Source organism: Narcine bancroftii, chromosome 8 (genome assembly GCF_036971445.1).
Source record: "Narcine bancroftii isolate sNarBan1 chromosome 8, sNarBan1.hap1, whole genome shotgun sequence".
Lineage (NCBI taxonomy): Eukaryota > Metazoa > Chordata > Chondrichthyes > Torpediniformes > Narcinidae > Narcine > Narcine bancroftii.
Window position 1 is genome coordinate 70,863,069 of NC_091476.1, and position 12,307 is coordinate 70,875,375.

Below are 12,307 nucleotides of genomic sequence, written 5' to 3' on the forward strand. Positions count from 1 at the left end.
CTCTGCCTTTAATACACCCAATGACCTGGCCTCCACAACCAAATTCCATAGATGTACCACCCTCTGGCTAAAAAAAACTTCCACCGCATTTCTGTTCTAAGTGGATGCCTTCAATCCTGATGTCTTGGGCCTGAGCCCTTCTTCGAGTAAAGAGCAGGCAGACACCTGAATGAAAAGGCTGGGAAGAAGAGAAGAATGGGTAGGGTGTGGAATACAAATTAATAGACAAAAGGTGTTGATTGAATATGGATGGGGGAGAGGAGAGAGTTGAGTGGGGAGGTAGATGGTTTTGGTTCTGTGAAAGCAGAGCTGGCGAAAGGAGACAGAGGGAAAGAGAGACAGACCTAGAGGAAAGGAGACATAGGGAAAGATTTAAATTTAAGCATGCAGCATGGTAACAGCCCTTGCCATCTAAATAACCTATAATCCCCATACATTTTGAAAGGTGGAAGGAAACAGCAGTGCCCCATGCGGGCACGGAGATAACGTACAAACTCATTACAGACAGTGGCAGATTTGAACCTGGATTGGTGACTCTGTAATAGCATTACGCTAACTGCTATGCCACGGGGGCTAACAGAAACTGGAGAGGTCGATGTTATTGCCATCCATTTGGAGGGTGCCCAGACAGAACATGAAGTGTGATCCAAGGTAGGAGAATCTAAAACCAGAGGGCAAAGATTTAAGTTGAAAGGGGAAAGATTTAAAGGGCCTTAAAGCACCTTCTTCACACATGAGTGTGGTGTCTATAAGGCACAAGACGAAGTGGTAGAGACGAGAACAATTGTAGCAACTTTTAAAAATACATTTAAAGGCAGGAATAGAAAACGTTTGGAGGAATGTGGACCAAATTTGGGCAAATGGTACAGGAACAGAATTCTTTATCTGGAACCCTTGGAGAACAGTGTGTTCCGGATTACGGATTTTTCTGGATTTCGGAAAGCCAGATTTAAGCCCACCCGAATTGTGCTGCTTTATCCACCCCCACCCCCTTCCAGTCATGCTGCTGTCGCTCTCCCCACTTGCCAGATTTTGGAGCTTTCTGGATTTTAGATGTTCAGGTAAAGGATTGTGTTCCTGGACTAGACAAAAAGGTGAGACTTTATCACGTCTGTTACTATATAACCATATAACCACTTACAGCACAGAACAGGCCAGTTCGGTCCTACTAGTCCATGCCGTAACAAATCCCCACCCTCCTAGTCCCACTGACCAACACCCGGTCCATACCCCTCCAGTCCTCTCCTCTCCATGTAACTATCCAGTTTATCCTTAAATGTAACCAATGATCCCGCCTCAACCACGTCTGCCAGAAGCTCATTCCACGTCCCTACCACCCTTTGCATAAAGAAATTTCCCCTCATGTTCCCTTTATAATTTTCCCCCTTCAATCTTAAACCATGCCCTCTAGTTTGAATCTCCCCCACTCTTAACTGAAAAAGCCTATCCACATTTACTCTATCTGTCCCTTTTAAAATCTTAAACACCTCTATCAAGTCCCCTCTCAATCTTCTACACTCCAGAGAAAAAAGCCCTAGTCTGCACAACCTTTCCCTGTAACTCAAACCTTGAAATCCTGTCAACATTCTTGTGAACCTTCTCTGTACTCTCTCTATTTTCCTATAATTTGGTGACCAAAACTGTACGCAGTACTCCAAATTTGGCCTCACCAATGCCTTGTACAATTTCATCATAACCTCCCTACTCTTGAATTCAATACTACGATTTATGAAGGCCAACATTCCAAATGCCTTCTTCACCACACCATCTACCTGAGTATCAGCCTTGAGGGTACTATTTACCATCACTCCTAAATCCCTTTGTTGCTCTGCACATCTCAATAGCCTACCATTTAATGCATATGACCTATTTAGATTTGCCTTTCCAAAATGTAACACCTCACACTTATCTGTATTAAATTCCATCAGCCATTTCTCAGCCCACACCTCCAGCCTTCCTAAATCACCTTTTAATCTACGGTAATCTTCCTCACTGTCCACAACACCACCAATCTTTGTATCATCCACAAACTTGCTTATCCAATTCTCCACCCCTATTTCCAGATCGTTAATATATATAACAAACAATAGTGGACCCAGGACCGATCCCTGAGGAACTCCACTAGTCACTGGCCTCCAATTGGACAAACAATTTTCCACCACTACTCTCTGACACCTCCCATCCAACCATTGCTGAATCCATTGCACTACCCCCTTATTTATACCTAATGCCTCCACCTTTTTTCCTAACCTCCTGTGGGGAACTTTGTCAAAAGCTTTACTAAAGTCTAAATAGACAACATCCACAGCTTTCCCTTCATCAACCTTTTTTGTAACCCCTTCGAAAAACTCAATCAGGTTTGTCAAGCATGATCTACCCCTGACAAAACCATGCTGATTACTCCCTATCAATCCCTGTACCTCCAAATATTTGTAAATACCATCCCTCAGAACACTTTCCATCAACTTACCCACCACAGACGTCAGACTCACGGGCCTATAATTCTCAGGTTTACATTTGGACCCTTTCTTAAACATCGGAACCACATGCGCCACCCTCCAATCCTTTGGCACTACCCCCGTGATCAGTGACATCCTAAATATCTCTGTTAATGGCCCCACTATCTGTCCACAATCCTCCTTGAGTGTCCTTGGGAATATTTTGTCCGGTCCCGGAGATTTATCCACCTTTATCTTTTTAAACACAGCCATCACTACCTCCTCGGTTATCCTTGTATGCTTCATGACCTCCCCACTATTTTTCTTTACTTCAACTGGTTCAATATTTTTTTTCCCTAGTGAATACCAAGGCAAAGAAATCATTCAAAATTTCTCCCATTTCCTCTGACTTCTCACTCAGCCTACCCTCACTATCTACAAGGGGTCCAATTTTATCCCTCACTAATCTTTTACTTTTAATGTACCCATAGAAACCCTTTGTATTTATTTTTACTCTGTCTGCCAAAGCCTCTTCATGCCTTTTTTTGGCCTTTCTAATTTCTTAAGATTCCTTCTACACTCCTTGTAGTCCTCCTTCAAACTCTCAGCTCCCTGCTCTTTATACCTCTTGTACACCTCCCTTTTTCTCCTAACCAAATTTCCAATATTCCTCGAAAACCAAGCCTCCTTATGACTTCCAGCCTTTCCTTTGATCCTCACTGGGACATATCTACTCTGTACCCGCAAAATTTCTTTTTTGAATATCCTCCATTTTTCATTTACATCCTTACCTGAAAATATCCTGACCCATTCAATACTCCCCAAATCCCTTCTTATTCCTTCGAAATTTGCTCTTCTCCAATCCAGAACCTCAACTTTAGGCCCCTCTTTGCTCTTCCCTAAAATTAGCTGAAAACTAACAGAGTTATGATCACTAGACCCAATTTGTTCTCATACATTAATGTTCGATACCTGACCCAGCTCATTCCCTAACAGGAGATCTAGTATTACACCGTCCCGAGGTCGGTTCTGAACAAGCAATGGAAAACAGTAATTGTTTTTGTTGGTTTCCACCAACCATTTTTTGGCTATGGCCCCCTAAGGACTGCTCAAGGTTTATGGGCCCCCTTCTCTGAGAAGCACTTAAATCTAGTTGGTTTCTTCTGCTCTTCCCTCCTACTGACTACATAAAATTTATTTTACGATCTCAGTCAGTGTCCCCCTCCCTCCCCCCATAAATAGGCTGTGGCCCCCAGAGTATGGCCCCATTGAAAACAGCTGGCACACACACTAATCTGGCAGCAATGTCCCTGAGGACGCAGCCAATAGTGGTAACTTAGTGATGGATATTGATGTTCCCCAAGCCCTGAGTACATCCTGCCCCTTGCTGCATTTGGTGCTTTCACGGATTATTCAGCCTGAAGGAGCAACCATTCATCGGCTGAGGGAGGCTTATATGTGGTACTGTTGTGGTAACATTTGACGTATTGCCATGAAACCTTGTGGCATCTGCAGTCAGGATCACAAGGCTACTCCCATCCATGTGCATATCACCTTGTGGCCACCTCTGTTGGATCTCTCTTGTTAGTGAAGAGGCCTGGCACACTAAGTCTGTAAAGTATTATCAGTTCGAAATTGTAATAGGGCTGCATATATGAGAGAAGGATGATGTTGCATTTTAGGGCAGCACAGCGCATTTCTGATACAGCGCCAGCGACCCGGGTTTGAATCTGGTGTATCTGGAGGAACTTTGTACCTTTTCCCCGTGTATGCATGGGATACCCCTGTGGTGGTACACCACTGGCCTACTGCAGGGGGAAACCTCTGTTCCTGCAGAAGAGCATGGGGACAAGACAACACCTGGCCAGCTGTCAATTAGCCGACCTGAATAGACCAAGCCCCACCCTCTGGGTTATAAGCCTGAGCCAGCCCTTCAAAGACACTCCTCACAGCTGGCTCTGTGGAAGTTGACGTCGAATAAAGTCTTTTGTACAGACTTTAGGTTTTGTGTGTTTGCTTCTGTCCGATAGCGCACCACAATCCCGTGTGCTCTGTTTTCCTCGAACCCTACAAAAACGTATGGGGTGGGGGGGGTTTGGGTTAATTGGGGTATTTGGGCGGCACAAGCAAGTGGGCTGGAAGAGCCTGTTACTGTGCCACATGTCCAAATTTTTTTAAAAATCAAGACTCTTTTATTGTCATGTAATAAAATAGGAAAAGTAATACAGGTTGAGTACCCCTTATCAGATTTTGGATTTTTTTTGATTTTGGAATGATGTGTTTGGGATAACTGATGACTGATAGCTGATACCTGTATCAGCTGTTAAACAACGGCAGGCTTTCAGTCTCCACCTACAATGCTGTGCTTTGATCAAAAGGTTCACTGTATTTCATTGTTTTCGACGTAATTATGTTGCTGGTTTACGTATTGCACTCGAACATGGCATTTTAGGCGGAGATGAATTTCAGATTTAAGAAATAATGTTTTGTACTTACCTTGATTCAGCATCAGTTAAATGTTGCTTCACTTGGAAGGACTGTTTTATTTCACCTTTGGGCATTTTTAACAATATCTTTATACCATAGAGCAGGAAATAAACAAAAAACACAGTGAGTAATACACGTAGGTCCGGCGGTAACCATGGTTGGTAACAAACTGATGCCAACAGAGTGTCAGAGCCCCACATGGGCAAATGAGGTCAGGTGTGGAATTTTCTTCTTTGGCGTCATGTCGGCATTCAAGAAGTGTCGGTTCTGGAGCATTTCAGATTTCCCGATTAAGGGGTACTCAACCTATATGACACGACATTTCCTTTTGTCCATCATGGGCAGACATAAAATGACACTCAGCATAAATTGCCCAGTGCCCCTGACAGTAGGAGAAAGAGAAGCAAAAGAGGGTCCACCCAGAGTAATGGGGTATTTGCCTCCAGTGTTCCTGCAGCCACACACCTTCAGTCCAAACAATCAGCAAGCTGAGCTCCAGATCCAAACCAACACAATCAGAAAGCCTTCAGTGCCCTTGGCACCCCCTCTCATCTTGGTTCCGATACCAGATACTCCTTCAGACAGTCTCAAGCCTTTTTCCAGCAATCCTCAGCCTGGTGTGAGTCCCTTGGCCCCAATCACCAGCACCCCACAGCCTGCGTTAGTTCCTCACCTCGAGTTAACAACAGCTCGCTGCCTGTACGTTATTCAGCCTCAGAGCCCCTCGCTGGTTCACTGTCATGGTCATCATCCCATGGGTTGTTTCCTGTGCTTCTCCTTTTCAAACGGAGGGTGGGAGATGGTCTCCCTGTTTTCTGGTGCTCAGTGCCAGTCCTTTGCTCTCCCAGGGTCTGCAACCATTCGTGTCCTCTGCCGAACACAGGTGCCACCATCTTGGGCCCAGAAACCGCAGTCACAGGATTTTAAATAAAATGCTTTTTATATAAACCCCAAATTTTAAGTCTTTACCCTCTTTTCCCTGAACCATCTGCGAGTGAGATTGACTTCCCTCGAACTGAAGCATATTTTGCATTCTTGACTTAATATTCTAGCTTGAGTGGGATACAACTTAAATATGATCTTTCCTGATACACTATTAACATCTTCCCTCAATGTGGTGGTACATCACCGGCCTACTGCAGGGGGAAACCTCTGTACCTGCAGGAGTGAAAGGGGACAGGACAACACATGGCCGGCTGTCAATCAGTCGGCCTGAATGGATCAAGCCCCACCCGGTCGGGTGTCAATCACCCTCCAGGATATAAGCCTGCGCCAGCCTCTCGAGGTCTCACTTGGAGTTGCTGCGGCCACAGCCAGCTGGCTCTGTGGAAGTCTTTGTGGATTAAAGCCTGTTGTACAGTCTTTATCTTTGTGTGTGTCTGATTCTGGCTAAGAGTGCACCACACTCACAAACATTCCAGTAACTGTCTACCTTGCAAGTATTTTGCTTCAAGGAATTCTAGATCATGTTTGGAATTTATCCTATCATGGTAACTGTAGATCTGTCTTCCTTTTCAAGTAGATGCCAGTGATTCTTTGACACTGTTTTGAAATCATCAGGAGTTCTTTCTTCTCAACCCACTATGTTAATGCCCTCCTCAAGATTTATGGCCAGATTGACTCTGCATCCATCACATCCTTCTCTGCCGTTTTTGCCACTTACTTCATGATCCCACCACTAGACACATATTCCCCTCTCCTCGCCTCTCTGCATTCCTCTGGGACTGCTCCCTCCGTGACACCCTTGTCCACTCCTCCCTCCCCACCAGTCGTCCCCTTGGTACTTTAAGACCGCAAAAGGTGCTCCACCTGCACCCACACCTCCTCCCTCACTACGTTTGGATCCCAAACAGACCTTCCAAGTGAAGCAACATTTAACTTGTGAATCTGCGGACATCATCACTGCATCCAGAGGTCCCCTTGTGGTCTCCTCTGCATCGGAGAGACTGGGCGTTGACTGGGATATTGCTTTGTTGTGCACCTTGACTCTGTCCGCTGCAATAGCATAGATCTCCCAGTGCCCACCCATTTCAATTCCCCATCCCATTCCCTTGCTGATATGTCTGTCCATCATCTCATTCACTGCTAGACTGAGACCACCTGCAAATTGGAGGAACAACACCCAACAACTGAATGGCATTAACATAGATTTCTCTGTCTTTGATTAAACCACCCACCACTTCTTCTCCCATTGCCTTTCCCCAACTCTGTTTCTCTCCCTATTTCCCTTTGTCTCCTTTCATGCAGACTAAATTCATTCCACCTCACCCCTTTTGTTGGTCTTGACTCCTCCCCCAGCCAGCACTGTCTCTATTTCCAGTTTTTTTTTTGGCTATTCTTTGCTTATTCGTTGAAAAAGGGGTCAGGCCTGAAACATTGACAATAAATCTTTATCTCACTGCAAGACCAGCTGAGTTTCTGCAGCATTTCTGTGTGTTTTTAATGCAAACACAGCATCTGCAGACTTTGGTATTTCAGTTACAGCCAGATTAGTAAGACATGAGCAACCCTTCGTGGATTCATTTCTGGTGAATCTGATTTTATCTAGCTATCAATTCTAGCCTATTTTTAATGAAACATTAATGCAGCATTGTCTAGGCTTTCAGAACACGTACTAGGAGCAAGCAATCTTGACTATTACTTAGCAGAAACTCATGGATGCATTGCGTATACCTTCTCCCACACCTAGCATCTGAAACACCTTGCCCCTGGCACAAGCTCTAAATTTAGGTCAGTGATTTTAAAATTAGCAAAGCAATTAAAAAGACTGAATAGAGTACTTTGCAAAAGTCTTTCAAAAAATGGTATGATAAAAAGATGCCGATGTGTTGCATATTGTTGCCTGCATCAGCCCTGTTGGTATTGAAGTGAGCAGCATTCCCATTATATTTACCAGGGCGCACCCTGTTCCTGCAGATCACTATTCCTCTTTCCCTCGAATATGCATCAAGCCTTCCTTAAAACATACAAGTTTGAGTTCTGGTCACCTCATTATCGGAAAGATGAGGAAGCTGTGGAGAGGGGATTTACCAGGATGTTGCCTGGATTGGAATATAAGTCGTAAGAGGCAAGAGAGAAGAAGGATGAGAGGAGACTGAAAAGAAGTCTACAAGATTCTGAGAAGCATAGATAAGGTGGACAGCCAGTGCCTTTTTCCCAGGGCAGGAATAGCAAACACAAAGGGAGGAAAGTATAGGGGAGATAATAGGGGTAAGTTTTTTTTTAACGCAGAGACTTGTGGTTGCCAGGAATGCCTTGCCAGGGTTGGTGGTAGAGGCTGAAACATTAGGGACATTTAAGAGACTCTTTGACAGGCACATGGATGAAGTAAAGATAGAGGGTTACAAGGTAGGAAGGGTTTCGTACTTTTTTTTGGTAGGAATATATGGGTCGGCACAACATCGAGGGCCAAAGGGCCTGTACTACACTGTAATGTTCTATGTTCAAGGTTACAGCTGCAATTGGGAGGGAGAATTGCAATCTCATGATTAATATGGAGATGATGAAATTGTAAGTACCAGCTAAACAGGGAGAAAGCAAAATTAATTTGAAGCAAAAACACAGTCCACTGAAGGAGTAAAATAGTAAATTTGCAGACACCATGAATTAAGTAAAATCACAAAGCTGGGGGAACTCAACAGGTCACACAGTGTGTAGCAAAGATAAAGATACATACAGTGTTCAGGTATGCAAAAATGTCGGCAAGCATCCTAACAAAATGGTGGGGTGGAGGGGTAGCAGAAGGCAGGAGGTAATAGGTGGAAATGGGAGGGAGGGCACACCAGCAAACAGGGGGAGGGGGTGGCTCTGTCTGTGAATGAAGAGAAATGGGGTGGAAAGCTGGAGGAAAAGTTTGGAGAAGAGAAGGAGAATGGGGAGTGGGATAGCAGACATTGGAGAAGTCGATGTTTACTGTCGTCCCGTTGGAGAGGGGTGAGATGGAAAATTAGGTGCTGCTCCTCCAATTTATGGGTGGTCTTGGTTTGACTGAACACAAGGCCATGGACAGATATGTCAGTGAGTGAGTGGGACACAGAAATGAAATGGTTGACCATTGGGTGATCCCTGTCACTGATGTGGACAGAGCTAAGGTGCTCAGCGAAGCGATCTCCCAGTTTGCCTCCAGTCTCTCTGATGTAGAAAAGCCCACAATAGGAGCACTGGATGCAATAGAAAAACTCCTGTGTTGCTTCACTTGGAAGGACTGTTTGGGGCCCCAAAGGTTGAGGAGGGAGGAGGTGTGGTTGCAAGTGTGACACTTCCTGCGGCCACAGGAGAAGGTGCTGGGGTGGGAGGGGGTGGGGGGGGTGGAGGAGATTGGTGAGGAGAGATGAGTGGACGAGAGAGTCACGGAGGGAGGGGAATATGTGTCTGGTAGTGAGATCATGTTGTAGGTGATGAAAATTATGGAGGATAATGTGTTGGATTGTAGGTGAGGACAAAGAAATCCTGTTTTGTTGCATCTCGGGCTGGAGGGGGCCGTAGTGGGATCATGTTGTAGGTGACGAAAATTATGGAGGATAATGTGTTGGATTGTAGGTGAGGACAAAGGAATCCCGTTTTGTTGCGTCTCGGGCTGGAGGGGGCCAGAGCAGATGAGAGTGAAATGGAGGAGAGCGCAGTCTACTGGAGGAACTTGGCAGGGCGAGCAGCAAAAGAACTGTTGACATTTCGGGTTGGAACTCTTCATTAAGTGAAAAAGTCAGTAGAAAAGTAAATCTTGTGGATGTTGAAAATCTGGAATGAAAGCAGAGATGCTGGAAGCACTCAGCAGCAGATGGAGTGAAAGAAAAAAAATTGAGATAATATTTCAGGTCTCTATCCTTTCATCAAGTAAATTACAGGAACTCTCAGACATTCTGATTAAACTTTATGCTTTTCATATAGACGTTCATGGAGGGCAGCCCAGCATTTATTGCCCTGCTTAATTGCTCCAAAACTAAGAGACCAGTTAAAAACCAACCACATCTGGAGTCACATAGAAACCAGACTGGATAAGGAAGCCAAATTTCCATCCCTGGAGGGCACGAGTGAACCAGATGGGGTTTAATGATAATCCAGTGGTTACATTGTCACCATCACTGATAATAGCTTTTCATTTCAAATCTATCTTTTTAACTCAATTTAAATTCCAACTGCCGAGAAGTGGTTTGAAGACTTGTTTCTGGATCAGTTTTGGAGACCTCTGGATAACAGAACAGTGAACTACTGTGCTACTGTAAAAATGAACTTTGTGTTCAAAATGATGCCTTCCCACTTCAATTCTGATCTTTGTTTTTCTTGCAATGTAAATTTTTAAATCCTGAAGGAAGGTGATGTATCAACTTACGAGATGGAGATTTAAAACTTGGCTGAATGGTGTACCAATAACCTTGCACTCAATGTCACCAAAACTAAGGAGCTGATTGTTGACTTCAGGAAAGGAAAGCCATAGGTATACAATCCAATGATCATTAGGGGATCAGAGGTGGAGAGGGTGAGCAAATTTAAGTTATTGGAAGACATTATCTTGGAGGACTCTTTCCTGCACCTAACACACTAATGGTATCATGAAGAAAGCACATCAGTGCCTCTACTTCCTCAGGAGTTTGCAGAGGTTTGATGTGACAGAGGAAATCCTTGCAACTTTCTAGAGATGTGTGGTGGAAAGTGTGCTGACCGGCTACATCACGGTCTGGTATGGGGACACCAATATCCCCAAGCGTAAAACCCTGCAAAAGGTAGTGGACGTGGCCTAGAACATCACAGGCAAAGCCCTCCCCACCACCAAGAACATCTATGGGAACAGCAACAATCATCAAGGATCCACATCACCCAACACACGCTCTTTTATCACTGCTGCCATCAGAATAAAGGTCTAGGTGCCACAAGATTCACACCACCAGGTTCAGGAACAGCTACTACCCCTCCACCTTCAGAATCCTCAACAACAAACTCAATCAGGGACTCATTTAAGGACTCTTCCTTTTGCACTTAATTGATTGTTTCTCTCTGTATTGTACAGTCAGTTTGTTTACATTTCTTTATTTGTTTACATGTGTACGATGAGTACAGTTTTAGTGGCACTGTCAATAAGTGGTAATTCTGCCTCGCCTGCAGGAAACAGAATCTCAGGATTGTATGTGATGCCATGAAATTAAAATGCTCTTGACAATAAATCTGAACTTTGAAGTGATAGTTTGTACTTTAATTTAACTTCTGTTTAGCATTCTTTAAAAAAAAGCAGTTCTACTGCATCCGCTGCTCCTGTTGTAGTCTCCTCTACATCAATGAGGCTTCACACAGACCACCTCACCTCTGTCCGCTGCAATCGTGGGGATCAGCAGGTGGCAACCCATTTCAATTACTTGCTCCATTTCCTTGCTGACATACCTGTCCATGCTCTCTCAAGTACTGCCAGATTAAGACCACCGGAAAATTGTAGGAATAACAATACATATTCCGACCTGGCACCCTCCAACTGGATAGCATTAACAATGACTTACCCAATTTCCATTAGGTCCTCCCTCTTTACGATCCCTATTTCTCCTCTATGTCGTCTGTCTCTTTCTCTCTTTCCTTTTCCCTCTGACTTTTCTCCTCTTGCTCTGCATTCAGAGCCACATTATTCCACCATTCAATGCTCACTTTTTCTCTTCTGCCTTATACATGTCCAATTATGGCCTCTTGTCAGTTGGTCTGTGCTCTTCCCCTTGCCCTTTCCTTCCTTCTACCCAGCCTTTTAATTCAGCTGCCTGCCTGCTTTTTAAGGCTCAGGCCAAAAAACATTGGTTATATTTCTTTACTTCCTATGGATGGTGCATGATCTGCTAAGTTCCTCGAGGAATTTTGTGTCTTTTACAACAATCACAGATACTGCAGACATTCATGTTTCACAGTTTTGTGTTACGTTCCTTTGATCAATTTCGAAAGATCAAGTTGGGCTTCATGAAAATATTTTCTTTTCACTGTTCGGGAATTAAATCATTCTTACCAGGCCGTGGATTATCCCAGCAATATTGTCTCCTTTTATGATGGTGACTTGCTTTCTGCATCCCATGAGGTTTTTGGCACCAATGATGCCCAGTCATTCATTAGTTTTGATTTTTTAATTAAAAAAATTTTAAACAAGCAGCACTGTTTTGGCAATTTTGGCCCACAATCTCATGCCGCTCAATTACACCCAATTAACTTCAACTTCTGGTACATTTTGAATGATTGAAGGAAACCAGAGCACCTGGAGGAAACCCACGCAGATCTGGGGAGAATATACAAACTCCTTACAGATAGCGATGAATTCGAACCTCTGTCACGATCACTGGCTGTGTAATGGCATTGCACTAACCGCTATGCTAACTGCTGCCATCAGTGTTATGCTGTTTAAAGAAACCCTGATCCTCAGA

General features: G+C 44.2%; 1 protein-coding gene across 1 annotated transcript in view; it reads left to right on the top strand.

The window, feature by feature from the left end:
- The window catches only part of LOC138741773 (acylphosphatase-2-like), a 40,647-nt gene that overhangs the window by 9,945 nt on the left and 18,395 nt on the right, over positions 1 to 12,307 (top strand). The gene's annotated exons all lie outside the window — the stretch shown is intronic.